Source organism: Juglans microcarpa x Juglans regia, chromosome 8D, assembly GCF_004785595.1.
Source record: "Juglans microcarpa x Juglans regia isolate MS1-56 chromosome 8D, Jm3101_v1.0, whole genome shotgun sequence".
NCBI lineage: Eukaryota > Viridiplantae > Streptophyta > Magnoliopsida > Fagales > Juglandaceae > Juglans > Juglans microcarpa x Juglans regia.
The window spans coordinates 29,859,279-29,873,544 of NC_054608.1; the positions used below are offsets into that span (position 1 = coordinate 29,859,279).

General features: G+C 33.7%; 1 long non-coding RNA gene and 2 pseudogenes across 1 annotated transcript; 2 read left to right on the forward strand and 1 right to left on the reverse strand.

The window, feature by feature from the left end:
* Positions 1-1,461: 1,461 nt before the first annotated feature.
* LOC121243107 lies at positions 1,462-1,911 on the forward strand. Its single transcript, XR_005936061.1, has 2 exons — positions 1,462-1,652; positions 1,864-1,911. It is a non-coding gene; the product is annotated as an uncharacterized LOC121243107 (long non-coding RNA).
* Positions 1,912-4,234: 2,323 nt separating this feature from the next.
* Positions 4,235-6,436, forward strand: LOC121242407 (annotated as a pseudogene).
* Positions 6,437-8,649: 2,213 nt separating this feature from the next.
* Positions 8,650-12,842, reverse strand: LOC121243106 (annotated as a pseudogene).
* Positions 12,843-14,266: the final 1,424 nt, after the last annotated feature.

The following is a 14,266-nucleotide window of genomic DNA, read 5'->3' on the forward strand; positions in this document are numbered from 1 at the left end:
AAGTTAAAACGAGCATTTTTCTTATATCAAATTAACTAGGTTATATTTAAATATATTTTTATTTAAAAATTATTTTTCTTGTTTTTTGAGATGCAAAATTGTTAATTAAATTTTTATATTCAAGTTGTTCTAATATCTTCTTCTCAATTAATAATATGGCTAGTCCATTTAAGATTTTATACTTTTTCCCAATTCTCCAACAATAATTGTAGCAGTACATGCTTGAGCACTATCCTTAGATCCATTTTTTTGGGTTTGTTGTGTTGTTTCATTATCTCCATATCCCTTTTGTTCTATTTCTTTATTTATTTTGTTATCTTGTGGTCCTATTTGGTGTGTTTTTTGATCATCTACAAATGTTTCACCTAAATTTTCTACTATATTTTGTTTATTGGTAGTAACAAATTTATTTGAAGATCATTTTTGGGATTCAATCAATTTTTCTATTTCTCTCTTTTCTTTTATTTTATTTTATTTTTTATTTTTTTAAGTTTCTCATATCTAGATGCATATTTTCTCTTAGACATATTTTCTAATAGAAAAGAACAGTATCCACTATATAAAATCTTACTATGCTTATGAATATTCTAAAATAAAATAAATCTTAACATAAAATAATAGAACCTGATTTAGCAAATGAGATTCACTTTTATATAACAAATGGCCTTCAGTTTTATGTAAAATTGTTAATCTACACATAAAATAAAATATCTTAATGTTAATATCCAAAATCAACTAGAAGAACTGAAAGAGAAATAAACAAAGTTTGAAAAATAGTCAATAGGAATCTACACTTTTTTTTTTATATATAGATAAAAAAGATTTCCTTGGACTGAGTAAACAAATTAGAGGAATGTACACTCTCTTTTTTTTTTTTTTTTTTTTTTTTTACTGAAATTTAGAGGAATCTACACTTGGACAAGCTAGCATGCATATTTGGATGGGTGACGAAGATTTTCTTGGACACATGCGCCTGTTTCTGTCTCAATACAAAATATTTTATTGACTTTTGTGCCAAAATGAAAGAAAAAGCCCGAATACATTTCAACTTTGGATATTTTAGCATGGAAAATAGAAATCGGACAAGAGTCGACATGTTGCACCAGCAATGTATCCAGCATCGATGCTGGATATGATCTGTTGACAGACATATGATATGGATATCCAACTTTATAAAAACTCACTGATGGAAATATATGTCACCAAAGTTCATGTTTTCATCTTTGTTTTCTAATGGTTTCTGCTTTTTTTTTTTTCACCAGCAAAACTCATTTTTTACTCATATTAATTCATTTCATCTTATCATTACAACTTTCTCAAATTCTCACATAAACTATAATAAACAATTCAACTTTTTTAAATTTTAAAATAATAATAATATTAAAAAATAATATTCTAACAATATTTTATTCTACTATTTACAAGCCATCTCAACATATCTCTCAATCCAAACTAATTTGTTGATGGACATATGATCTGAGAATAAGTGAATCAAGCAACAGGAAATTAAAATGGTGTCTCCGACAATTGATCTTTTGAAGGGTGAGATTCCTCTTGAGCAGGAGTCCGTGGTTTTGCCCGATGATGCTCTCACCGGTCTTGTTCTTGTTGACATCATAAATGGTTTCTGCACTGTTGGTGCTGGAAATCTGGTATACTTTAAATATTAATCAATTCCTTGATGTCTTCTGGTTTTATTCTGCTAAATACTTTAAGTTAATGCCTTTTGTTTTTTATCTGTCCATCTCCCACTGATGGAAATATATGTCACCAAAGTTCAAGTTTTCATCTTTGTTTTTGATTGGTTTCTGCTTTGTTTTTTACTTCCAAATCATGGATCCTAGTAAGAACTTTGTTCAACAGGCACCAAGACAGCCTAACAGCCAGATTTCTAGAATGATCAAAGAATCAGAAGGGCTCACTGTTAGGAATTTATACCTACCAAATTCACCCATAGGATCCACTTTTTGGTGAAATATGAAGAAAATCAGAAAAATAATAACAATACAAGAATTTACGTGGAAACTTCCAAAAACAGGAGAAAAACCACTAGACCCAAAGAAGAAAATACACTATATGAAAAATTATTACAATCACACAATTTTTCTCCTCACCCCAAATGACACCCACAAAGCTTTCCCACTAGTAAAATTTTAACTCTCACCTCTTTCCTTTTTACAAGAAAAGGCTAATAGAGGATTTTTCTTAGAGTCACAAGTTACTAATTAAGCTTATGACTTGGTGTAATTAACTAAGAGGTCAAGCACCCTATTTATAGGCCTTGAGGCCTGCTCCTTACTTTTTACCCACCGGTGTGGGACTCCAAAGGAGCAAACCCAACAATCTCCACCTTGCGACTTTGGCTAATCCCACAGCCACGCTCCACCGCAATGAAGATCTTCATAGCTTCTGCTATCATACTCCACCATAAAAGCATACCCACTCAAAATAAACCAATTCCAAGCATTTCAATTTCGGCCCATGTCGAAAATAATTTTGCTGAAAAATTATGGTGCAACTTCCACGTTTGGCTTTCCTGGAAGTTCATCAACCATCGACATGAATTTCCACCACACCCTACATTAATGCCAAACCAATGCCTGTGTGCAAACTTGTGGATCCACTAACATTAACACATCCTCTATCATGGCAACTTTGGGAATTAGCGGCATGCCATGAGGATGTACATGTCCCTTTAACAGACTTCGTCTTCCATGGAGAGAGACACAACGTTAGTTTCATTACCAGTATCTCCATTTACTGACTTGGAGCCACTTGCCGAACCTGCTCCTGCTCTTGGACAATTTTTCTTAACGTGCCCAAATTGTCCACACCCCCAGCATACTTCTTTCATCTTCATGGAGTTCTTCTTCTTCCCATTACCAGCTACTACCAATGCTAAGTTCCCAAGTGGACCATTTCTTCCACCACCTAGTCTTCTCTCTTCAGAAAAGAGTTTACTGGTAACCTCTGAAAAAATTATTTTCTCCTTCCCATGTATCAAAATAGGCTTCATATACTCATAGGAAGGTGGAAGAGACCAGATGAGTCTCAAGGCTTGATCATCATCATTAATTTTAACTCCAATAGATTCTAGCTCAGAGACAATGCCATTGAGAACACTTAAATGATCTGAAATAGTTGTACCTTCACTCATATGCAATGTATGAAATTGCTCCTTCATGTACACCCGATTTGAGACGCCCTTCGTCTGATACAACTCTTCGAGCTTTTCCCAGAGTTCATTTGCCGTAGATATTCCATGCACATTTGCAAGAACATTCTTGGCCAGGCACAGACGTATCGCACTTGCTGCTCTCAAATCCAGATCCTCCCAATCTTCATCGCTCATTACAGATCTGCTCTTTGTTTCATCAGTCACGCTAGTATCACTACTGACTTCAGGGATTGATCTGCCATTCAATGCCTTGTGTAATCCTGATTGAATCATAATATCCTTGACTTGAACTTGCCACAAGCCAAAATTGATTCTTCCATCAAATTTCTCCACCTCAAATCTGATAGGATTTGTAACCTTACTTCCTGACATTGCTTCGATGAATTTTACTGTAGAAATGAATGGTACTCACTAAGTAAGTTTCCAGGAAAGATTATTCTTTCCTAGACAGAAATTCAAGGTTCCCAGGAAAGATTGGAGGGTCACACTGGACCACTTAAATACCAATCTCCTAGACAGAACCTTCTTAGACTGTACGTATCCACACTACCACACCAAAGCTCCACCCACCAAAAAGAACCTAGTGGCTCTGATACCACTTGTTAGGAATTTGGACCTACCAAATTCACCCACAGGATCCACTTTTTGGTGAAATATGAAGAAAACCAGAGAAATAATAACAACACAAGAATTTACGTGGAAACTCCTAAAAACAGGAGGAAAACCACCAGACTCATAAAAGAAAATACACTATGTGAAAAATTATTACAATCACATAATTTTTCTCCTCATTCCAAATGACACGCAAAAAGCTTTCCCACTAGTAAAAGTTTAACTCTCATCTCTTTCCTTTTTACAAGAAAAGGCTAATAGAGGACTTTTCTTAGAGTCACAAGTTACTAATTAAGCTTATAACTTGGTATAATTAACTAAGAGGCCAAGCACCCTATTTATAAGCCTTGAGGCCTGCTCTTTACTTTTTACCCATCGGTGTGGGATTCTAAAGGAGCAAACCCAACACTCAGCAGATTGTTTTGTGAGAAGAAATGGCCAATTATGGCATTTCTTGATTCTCATCATCTAAACAAGCCCGAGAAACCATATCCTCCTCATTGTATTGCTGGCACGGACGAGTCCAATCTGGTTCCTGCTATTTAGTTTTGCTATCTTTTTAATAATTCCTCGTCCAGTTTTGTTCCTTGTATGTGTAGTGCGTATATGAAACAAGACAAATCTTTGCAGTTAAAATGATTGTTCGGTTTTTTGCAGTGTTGAAAATGTTTAGATTTGGGTTTACAAAGAAGACTACTTTTATCAGTGATGAATGAGGCACATATAATTTGAGTTTGACATCATTCTATGTATGCTTGATAGAAACGCCAATTTGAGATAATATTGCAACACCTAATATGTGTTTGCGTTTGGTGAGCATTAACTAATCAAACTTTCATAGTGGTGTGGTGTAAATATGTTTTGAGTAAGTTAGAGCACTCCCAATGAATCCTTTATAATACATTTTTCTTCAAAATATAAAGAAATGCTCTTAAAAGTGCCTTCCATTGAATCTTCTATTTTAAAAATACTTTTATATTTTGCTACAAGAAATCTCTAGACGTAGGGGACATTGTTCATCATTGTAAACATTTTTAATCAATTTCTCTTCCCTCCATCCTGAGTTTTCCATTTCTTAACTCTCTTTGTTCCCTTTTAGACCCTTGCACATAAGAGATGCTTGTTAAAATGTCGGACTGACCAACAGACCAAGCATGGAATGATTTTGGTCGTTGATGGCTTTGGGTTTTCTGATACTATCTATTTCATTTTTTTCATAGTAGGATCCATTTTTTTTTCCGAAACAGACTACTAGGTGCTTACACATTCTAAGGTCCAGTTTCACAAATCATTTCATCTCTTCTTATCTAATTATTTCAATTTTTTTAAACTCTCAAACAAAATTAAAAAAATATTTCAACAATTCAAATCTCAAAATAAAAAGAATATTAAAAAATTATATTCTAATAATATTTTATTCAACTTTGTTCTTATTTATCTCATGTGTAACCAAACAAGAAGAGTTACTCTTCTGTGGTTGTTCCCCTTTCCCAACGTCTAGGTTGTCCAATCATCTCTATGGGCAACTTTACTGTGGTGTTTCACCATGGTTGTTCTGTTTTTTGGATATTGATTATATCTTTTTAAAACCCTCCCAAGTTTGCCAACATGCTGTGTTAAACACATGGTAGTGTAGGAATAAACTTCCCTCTCTTTTATTCTGATCTGATGTTGGTTTTTCATCCACTAAACTGCAGCTCTGCGATGGATAGAGAATGAACCTAATGTAACAATAAGGCGCAAGGACTGTTTTGATGGATACTTGGGTTCTACTGAGGCTGATGGTTCCAATGTTTTTGTGGATTGGGTGAAGAAGAATCAGATCAAATCTGTAAGTGCTTAAGACAATTCCTTTGAGAGCTATTCTTCCTAATTGTTTGATCTTATTAATTAGCTTGATTGATTATGTTTATGATTTGTGTTGATGAAGTTGCTGGTTGTCGGGATATTCACTGATATATGTGTGCTGGACTTTGTATGCATTACATTATCGGCAAGGAAACTTGGGTTTCTCACCCCTCTATAGGATGTGCTGGTGTATTCTCGGGCATGTGCTGCATTTGACATTCCTCTCCATGTTGCCTGAGACACCAAAGGGGCTTTAGCTCATCCCCAGGTACTTCATTCATTAATACGAAGCTTGTCTTCATATCTCCATACTCTATCGTCACATAGAACAAACGATGAATTTAAACTTGGCTCTTCCATAGATGTAAACATCATAGCAACTTGGAAACATAAGGCACTAGTTACAAAGAATTTGAAATAGGAATTAAAAAATAATGTCTTCTTTGCCAAATCAAATTGGAAAACACTATATACTACACATTCGTCTCATTCCTCTCATAGAAATACTTTTTTTCTTTTTCTTTTTTTTTTCTTTTATTTTTTTTTTTTAAAAAAAGGGGATGGCTTCCCTAGATATTATTTAGAAACTCTCACTTAAGGCAGAAGAAAACCAAACCAATACTATCATAGAAATACATTTCGAAGTCTTAAAGATGATGTTATTGTGTTACATGCATGAAGGAGTTTATGCATCATGTTGGGCTATACATAGCAAAAGAAAGGGGAGCAAAAATAGCGAGTGAAGTGTCATTTGATGTACCAAAGATAACAACCAGACCATGAGCTAGGATGTAGCATTACTGATCATTAGCAGTCTTTAGCTGTTTAACCTACCTATGGTTTCATTTATCGGAACTGTAGAGTTTGATGTAGAGTTAGATCCAGGAGAGATACCTGAGGAAGAAGGATCAATCATGCATGAGCAATAGATATGGCATATCTCTGCTAATAGAGATTTTGTTGTTCTTTTGGATTTACATTACTAAGTCCGATGGCCAACTATGATCGGTTTGTCGTATTTGGATTTAAGGAACAAACAATTGCATCTATATATTATTTTAAAAAATGAAGTGACATATGGATATTTGGGTGTTTATTGAATGAATCTTCTTACTATTTAAACTCTAGTACAAATAGTACTTAACCTTTACTATTTCGTTGAAATTTTATAACGACTATTTACTTACATGTGCACTTCTTTATGAACATGGCATGTCTAGTCTCGACCTAAATCCTAGGTGTTGGAAACCGGCTGGCACCCTTGGCACCATGAATTCTTGCCAGGTCCTTTACCAATGAACGAGGAGCCATAGCGCGTGCAATGCTGGAATTGAGTAATGTTTGCACAAAAAATCTGTTAGATCACAAGGAAGCTACATATGGCGATGGTTCAGAAAAATAAAATGACAACAGAAGTTGTATAAGGGACGGAAGCAAACTAATGTACGGGAATGATGATTAAAAAGAGGTTAGTGATCCATTAAGAGAGTAGGAGGATAGTGAAAGTGTTCCATTTCATTTTATTTCGTCTAATCTAATTATTACAACTTTTTAAAATTTCCACACAAAATTTACTAAACAATTAACTTTTTCAAATTCTAAAATAATAATAATTTTAAAACATAATATTCTAACAATATTTTAATCAACTATCAACTTTCATCCAAAACTATCTCATCTTATCTTTTGGATACCTAATTATGATATGTGCAAGGAACTTGGAACCCACAATAAACTGCCGCAAAAATTTAGAGAAATAATTGCTAGTCAAAACTCTTCTTTTTAGTTTTTAGAACGGTAAAATCAAGTTTTGAAGACTAAAATTTATACCCACAAAGAGCATATGAAAAACCAAAAATGCTCAGTGTTCCTTCACGGATTAAAAAAAAAAATAACAAAATCTATACAACACAAATCAAACCAAGAAGCAAGCGAAATTCAAGAATCGATTTTTCCAATGAAGCATGCATGAAAGAGCACCTACTGAGGAACTTGTCTCCGACTTTGCTTCCAAGTTCAAGAATTATAGGCCATGTTAGCTCAACATGAGAAGCAAAGACAATTTTGCTAATGGGAACTTGCCTTTGACTTTGCTTTCTTTGTTATGGCCTTTGCAAGTTCTTGGTTGAAACGGGATTCGATCCTCAAATGGGAAGCTACATTAGACCTAATTTATTTGAGATGAAGAAGTATAAGATCTACATGCAAGTCATCTTTATTACTTCATCAAACAATGGAGAGGGCGTAGATCTATATCAAAAACTTGTCAAAGATTCCCCAACCGATATCAAAGAAAAGTGAGGCGAGATGTGCAAATTCGAAATTTTCTTTTTCGAATATGGGCAATAATTCTGTACATCTTAATTTATTCGAATAAAAAGAAAGACTAACATATCAGGCTCTGAATACATGTTTAAACCCGACTTTACACTACATTCAGATCAAAGATGCACTCTTTGCATAAAACCATGTTAAGGCGAACTCCACATAATTAGGAAGACAAGAGCCATCCCATGAGGGAGTGAAGACCCTCTTGATGAGTGTTGGCCACTTCAACTCTAGATCTCCCATTTTATTAATTGTGTATTGTTTAGTTTTAGTTTCTTGTCGTTTTTTTCAAATTTTTTCCCATAATTTTCATGATGGCTGGGGCTGGGATAAGTGTCACGATTCTATTAATTAATTGATGCTAATTGCTAATATAATGTACCTTGGAACCAAAGAGTACTTACCCCGGAACCCTCAGTACGTTGTGCAAGACAGGCACATGTTGTACAACTTATATTACATTAACTTTCTTAAATAGTCAAGAATGGAGAATTATTGAGGGAAAAGTAGACTCTTTGCAGTAGGATGGGATCAAACTTATTTGTTTACAAAGAGGAACAAAAAACTGTTACAAGTTACATCCAACTACAGAAAATTAGTAAAAGTGAGAGAACCAGAAAAGATACTGAATGATCTGTGGTAAAGTCTACAACATTATTACTCAACATTATTAGGCATGTGGAAGTTCATGAATGGATCTCACTGATTTATATAAATCAATTATTGTGGACTTAACTACTTATCGACCATCATCTAGGGGTTTTAAGAGTTGGTTTATCATGCTATCATATCCACTAACTGCACTTGCAGAAGAACCAACGCCAATATCAAGGTTAAAAGGGAGTGTAGGTGTACTAAGCAAGTATTATGTTTCTTCGATGGTTTGATTATCTTTACCCCATGGATGCTTTTCCATATTTCTCAATCCTTCTAGCTCCATTGCCACTTCCATCATAGTGGGCCTATCCTCCCCTCTTAACCTTAAGCACCCTTTTGCAAGATTAGCAACTTCCTTTAATGGCTCAATATTAGCCTCATTGACAATATGATCCTGAAGAATGTGAAGTAGACGATCCTCTTTCACTACAGAAACAAAATATATTGCTAGGTTTTTATAAGCTTCCAGCCTATTAGTAGAAATTACCTCTTCACCTGTTAGCAACTCTGCCAACACAACACCAAAGCTGTTCACATCACTTTTTTCCGTTAGTTGGCCAGTTTGGAAGTATTCAAGGTCTAAGTACCCAAGAGTTCCTTGCACCAAGGTGGTTATTTCTGTTTGATCAAGAGCTATCAATCTTGAAGCTCCAAAGTCAGCCACTTTTGTTGTGTGGTTATCATCTAATAGTATATTAGTACTTTTCACATCTCTATGTATAATTGGCATAGAAGTTTCAAAATATAGGTATGCAAGGGCTCTTGCTGTTTCTTTTGCTATCTTCAAACGTTTCTCCCATGAAAGAGGAGAAGCACAACTTATATTATGAATATGGTCAGAAAAAGTCCCATTTGTGATGAATTCATAAACAAGTAAGGGAACTTCTGTCTCAAGACAACAACCTAATAGTTTGACCACATTTCTATGATTGATTTGGGTAAGCAAAATTACCTCATTTATAAATTGTTCAATTTGGCTCTTATCACAGACTTTGGACTTTTTGATGGCAACCTCTTTGTTATCGGGTAATACTCCTTTGTAAACAGTTCCATAACCCCCTTTGCCAAGGACTCTACTCTCATCATAATTGTTGGTGGTCTTTTTAAGCTCATCATTACTAAATATTTTTGTTGTCTCTCAAAATATGTTCTTGTAACATTAAGCCACCATTTTGTTGGAAGTACTTTTCTTGGAGTTTCATGAACTTCCTTCTTTTCAATCCCAAAAGTACCGAAGAACCTCCCAAGAGCAAGACTAAGAGACTTATGCTGATACCTGCACAAAATGCATTCTTAAGTAAAGTTGTGACTAAAATCCAATGTTTCATTCTTTATGTTTGAAAGTGCTATAGATACAAGGTGTTTTCACAAAAGTAAACTCATACAAATTGATGTGGCATCATGTGATACGGTAAATCTATTTTATAATAATTATAGTATTACATATATCTAGACACGTCAGTTTGTGAGTTTACAATTTTATGAAATCATTTTGTAGCTAAAGCATTTCTCTTCATCTTTACTCAATACCGGTATTATCTGCTTTACAATTTACAATCATTTTGAACCAAGTTAATTAAGAACCAATATTTAGGACGACAGAATGAATATTTGAGCTAGAAAGTATTTACATGAGTGATTACCTCATAAGCTAGCGTAGATATATCTACCTTTGACAGCTTTCAAATGTGGTTAATGTTCAAGCCAAATCTTTCAGCTTCCAGATACTAGAATGACACCAATTGGCATCTATAGTTTTCACTTTCTAAATAGAGACGTTTTAACTAATTTATTAAAACAATCCTCACTATTTATTTATTTTTTTTAAATTCTCTGTTCTGCATCGACTGATAATTAAGAAGTCCTTATGAAGTTAAAAATTCTAACAAATTAATTGATAACACAAAATATATAAATACAAATAATGTTACGTATAGTTTTTTTAAATGGCGTATGCAAAGTTTACGCAATTTAAGATTGTATAAATAATTTATATATACTTACAAAGTGCAATGATGATATTCTTAGAATTGCTTGGTTTAGGAATAACGGCAGTGCAACTACTTCCATTTCTCCACCCATCTCCTTGATACCCGATGGGGCAAGAACAGCTGTAAGACCCCATATGGTTGACGCATGCACTATCAACGCACCCATGATTTGAAATTTTACACTCATCAATATCTGAAAACACAATGAATACAGCCCATATCAAAACTCACATCCATCGTAGCAATAAAAAATCTTCAATATGATGTCATTTAGCAGCGAAAACTAACTAACTAAGAGCCCTCTCAATAATTTTTTTTTTTTTTTAAGGTACGTACATCATTAAAATTCATTTTCTTTATTTTATCTACTGATTTTTATAATATAGTTTATCAATTTTTTCTATATTATCTAAGTAATTTTTTAATCCTTTTAATTTATTTTAAATATTTCTTCTAACTATCAATAAATTTGCAAATCCTCATTGCAATATTTCTCTATATACAATTTTATATAATTATGTTCTATACAAAAAATAAAATAAAATAAATTATAAGCTAAACAAAAATAAAAATTGATTCTAAATATATAAAAACAATGAGATTTTATTAAGTCTGCGTTTGGTTCCCAAACTCAATTAAATTTGGTCTAATTTTAAGTTGAGTCTAACATCCAAATACCCAACTCTCAAATTACTAAACTCATCCCAACTCAAAATTTTCTTACACGTGAGACCCACAACCTTTTTTAACTTAAAACATCTTTATACGTGTAACCTACAACCCGTTTCAATTTCCTATAAAAAGTACTAAACTCATATTAACATTCAAACATACTTTAAACTCAATTTAGATGGGCCCCACATAACTCCCTCTACTACTCAATTTACTACTATTCATAAAGAACTTAACTCAGCTCAGCTCAGCTCAACATCCAAATGTAACCTAAATGATTATTTTCAAGTATATTATAAGAATATTCATCACTTTAATAATTATTAAAGAATATTTTTAACTATATTATAAAATATTTATTTTCGACGTATTTGTAAAAACATATTCTCGGAATATGGATTTGTCGGAACATCACAAAACTCAGCCTAAAGAAAACAAAGAAATTAAAAGAAGATCTATGAAATTAACAAATTAATGCATATATAGATAAGCATTAATTACCTTGGCAACCATCAAAGAGATATGGGTTTCCTTGATAGCCTGAGAAGCAATTGTAGAGATACCCAGGACCATTTTTGGAATTGGAACAATTACTATTCGCTGCCTTACATGCGTATCCTGCAGTATTCTTCTTAGCATATTCGCATGTTTGTTTCCCAACTGCCCAATCTAGCACTAAGGGAAAAGCACGTTTATCCTGCATATTCTTAAGATCTTAAGATCTAAGGTGGAAAACTTGTATGATTTTTCTTCAACCACAAAGGCAAAACTACATGGATTGAATTTGCTCACTGTGGAGTGGTTTTCAGGGCTCCTAGCCCACACCTTAAAATCTTTTATTCCATCTGGAATAGGAGTCTGGCAACAGCCTACACTAAAGCAAGAATCGTTAACCATGTCGTCGGTGCTGTCACAGAGTGACACACATCCTGTCGTATAATTCTTGTCTGAGGCTGAACTTCCAATGAGTGCCAAAGTGTCACAACCGATGGCGGTGAACACGTTCTTCGTATACGAGATGGGGAACTCTCGCAGGGTGAGATGGGTATAGCTTTTGCTAGAATTATAGTTCAATTTCTGTGGGCAATCACGGGCTACAGAAGTTGAGACTCGCAGCTCACCATCCAAAGATATGTTGAGTACCTTTATGTTACTAATACGCAGAAATGGTGTTGGAGTACTCTTCCCGGAGTTGGAGGAGCTGGAGGAGGATTTACAAGTAATGCGAAAAGATGAGTTAAGGTAGTAGCCTTTGGATGTTCCAAATGGGTAGGGGATTTCAAGCGATCCACATATTCTATTGCAACTAGAATTGGGTACTTGAGCTGCTGTTGTTGCTACAATTATTACTGCTGAAATTACAAGTACCCCAAGCAAGAGTTTTACAGCAGCTTGCTACTGCAGAAGAACAGTTTGAAGCGAGGAGGACATAGCTTGCATTCTAGTTAATTGCAATTTTCTGTCTCTCTAATCTGATCTATTCTTTAGAAGATGGCCTTATCTTTATAGGAGCCAACTACTACTGCCCATTTGCCGACATCACTCATCATTGAACTAGTCAAGAGGTTTTCCTCTTACATTTTTCTTTTTATGAGCTAGCAAGTTAAGAGTATATTTGAATGTTGAACTGAGTTGAGTTGAGTTGAGTTGAGATGATAAAATATTGTTAGAATATTATTTTTTAATATTATTATTATTTTAAAATTTAAAAAAGTTGAATTATTTATTATATTTTATATTAGAATTTGAAAAAATTATAATGATGAGTTGAAATGAGTTGAAATAAGTTAAATTCCAAACGAAGCTGTTTTTTTCCTAAGCTAGTCTCGATACAGAAGTCCCTTTCATTTTTTGTTTTTTTCCCCCAAGAGAGTCAAGGAAAATAAATTTTTAAAGACAGTACTGAAGAGAAGTATTTATTTCTTGTCTCATGAGCTAGTCAAGAAAATTAATATTTAATCTCTTTGAAGGTATTCCGGTGGTAGTGGCTGAACCACGTTGATCCTTAGGCCATGGCCCCCCTAAATTATTTGAAAAATCAAAATATTCCTTAAATTTTATTTATAGTTCTATAAAATGTAGAAAATGCTCCTCTAAAAACAATTATTAATCCCCATAATTTTCTAAAATTTCAATTTACATAGAAGTGCCTCTCTCCATTTTTTCTTTTTTCCTATAACTCCAAAATTTGGTATATTTTTCTATATATTATCTGTTTTTAAGGGTGTGGCAGTTGCTAACTTTCGGAGAAATAATAAAATTGTTAATATGAAATTCAAAATGAAAATACATGAAAAATAGTTTAGAGTTTTTACCTCTAGATTGAACAAAAAAAGTATTTAAAATCTCAATTTTATCATTATATGCTTAATGTGATAGATGCTAACTCCGTTAGATATTTATTGCTGAATTTGAAAGTGGCTTGTTTATGTCCCAATATAAGTATTGTCTTGAATAGATTTGTGCCAAAATAAAAAAGAAAGCATATAACTCTCCGTATTTGGAGAGTCAAAGAATTAGCTCATGTCATTTAAAATTATATCTCAATAAAATTGATTTAAACTCTAAAAACTCTATAATACATAAAACTTGTTTGTTCAAATCAAATATTGCTGCTGAAATTACAAATACCCCAAGCAGAACAGATTCAATGGAGGAGGACATAGCTGCTAGTTAATTGCCTTTTTACCCAAGAAGTCAAGAAAATTCTTGATTTCTTGTTGAAATAGTCAAGAAAATTGATTTTTATTTCTTTGAAGGTATTCGGGTCGTACTGGCGGAACCGCGTTGATCCTTCGTTCGTTCCTAGTACTACTCCAGCAGATGGCCTTATCTTTATTGGAGCCAGCTACTAGTACTGCCCATTTGCCGACATCACTCAATGCTCATCATGATTGAACAAGTCAAGTCAACTAGTCAACTATAGTTAAGAAAATGAAAAATGTTATCTTACCCATTTAATTTGTATCCTCATATACCT